The sequence below is a fragment of the Aethalodelphis obliquidens genome, unplaced genomic scaffold (genome assembly GCF_003676395.1).
Source record: "Aethalodelphis obliquidens isolate GAN/ISIS:26980383/991018 unplaced genomic scaffold, ASM367639v1 scaffold3, whole genome shotgun sequence".
NCBI lineage: Eukaryota > Metazoa > Chordata > Mammalia > Artiodactyla > Delphinidae > Aethalodelphis > Aethalodelphis obliquidens.
This window is the reverse complement of record NW_020837947.1, coordinates 62276414-62278228: the sequence shown is the minus strand read 5'-3', so window position 1 is coordinate 62278228 and position 1815 is coordinate 62276414. Positions and strand designations below refer to the sequence as shown.

Genomic DNA, 1815 nt, shown 5'->3' with positions numbered 1-1815 from the left:
GTTAGTTTCTGATGTACAATGAAGTGAATCAGCTATATGTATACCTATATCCCCTCCCTCTTGGACCTCCCTCCCATCCGCCCCCCATCCCATCCATCTAGGTCATCGCAGAACACCGAGCTGAGCTCCCTCTGCTATACAGCAGGTTCCCACTAGCTCTCTGTTTTACACATGGTAGCCTATATATGTCAATCCCAGTCTCCCAATTCATCCCCGCTTCCCTCTTCCGTGTCCACACATCCATTCTCTACATCTGTGTCTATTCTTGCCCTGCAAGTAGGTTCATCTGTACTGTTTTTCTAGATTCCACATATATGCATTAATATTTGATATTTGTTTTTCTCTTTCTGACTTACTTCACTCTGTATGACAGACTCTAGGTCCATCCACGTCTCTATAAATGACCCTATTTTGTTACTTTTTATGGCTGAGTAATATGTAAACTGATACAGCCACTATGGAGAACAGTATGGAGGCTCCTCAAAAAACTAAAACTAGCTTTCTGAAGAGCCAACAAGATGGCGGAAGTGGAGCAGAAGAAGAAGTGGACCTTCCTCAAGCTCACCTACCACTGCATGAACCTCAACCAGCTGCCGGACATGTCCCGTGAGCAGCTGATGCAGCCGTACAGTGTGAGGCAGCGGCAGCGGCTAAACCGCGGCCTCCAGAGGAAGCAGCACTCGCTGCTGAAGTGGCTGCACAAGGCCAGGAAGGAGGTGCCACCCATGGAGAAGCCTGAGTTGGTGAAGACGCACCTGCGCGACATGATCATCCTGACCGAGATGGTGGGCAGCATGGTGAGCGGCTACCATGGCAAGACCTTCAGCCAGGTGGAAATCAAGCCTGAGATGACCAGCCACTACCTAGGTGAGTTCTCCATCACTTACAAGCCCATGAAGCACAGCCGGCCCGGCACTGGGGCCACCCTCTCCTCCTGCTTCATCCCCCTCAAGTAGCCTGCTGGCCAATAAAGGTAGGAAAAAAAAAATTAAAAATAGAACTATCATATGACCCAGCAATCCCACTACTGGGCATATACCCTAAGAAAACCATAATTCAAAAAGGCACATGCACTCCAATGTTCACTGCAGCACTCTCACATAGCCAGAACATGGAAGCAACCTAAATGTCCACCGATAGATGAATGGATAAAGAAGATTCAGTACATATATACAGTGGGATATACAGGTGTAATGCAATTCCTAACAACATTCCAGAAATAGTTTTTATAGATATAGACAATATTATCCTAAATTTTATATGGAAAGGCAAAGGAACTCGAAGAGCTGAAACAATTTTAAAAAAGAAAAGTAAAGTAGGAGGAATCAGTCTACCTGATTTCAAGTCAATTTATAGCTACAGTAATGAAGACTGTGTGGTACTGGTGAAGGGACAGATACACAGATCAGTGGAACAGAATAAAGAGTCCAGAAATAAATCTACACAAATGTACCCAACTGTTACTTTTTAATTAAAACCATATTTTTAAAAAAAAGCAGTGTAAGGTTCACTGCAATACTGAGAGGAAGGTACAGAAATTTCCAATATATCCTGTCCCACATGTGCATAGAGTGACCCATTATCAATATCCCCAAAAGAGCGGCACATTTGTTACAACTGATGTATCTACATCAACACATCATACTCACCAAAAGTCCATAATTTACATAATGGTTTACTCTTGGTGTTGGATATTTTATGAGGTTAGACAAATATACAATGACATGTATTTATCATACAGAGTATTTTCACTGCATTAAGAATCCTCTGTGCTCCACCTATTTATCACTTCCCCCACCCCAAAACCCTGCCTAC

At 43.5% G+C, this 1815-nt stretch overlaps 1 pseudogene; it reads left to right on the top strand.

The window, feature by feature from the left end:
* Window positions 1-518: 518 nt before the first annotated feature.
* LOC113606086 (40S ribosomal protein S15 pseudogene) lies at window positions 519-956 on the top strand (annotated as a pseudogene).
* Window positions 957-1815: the final 859 nt, after the last annotated feature.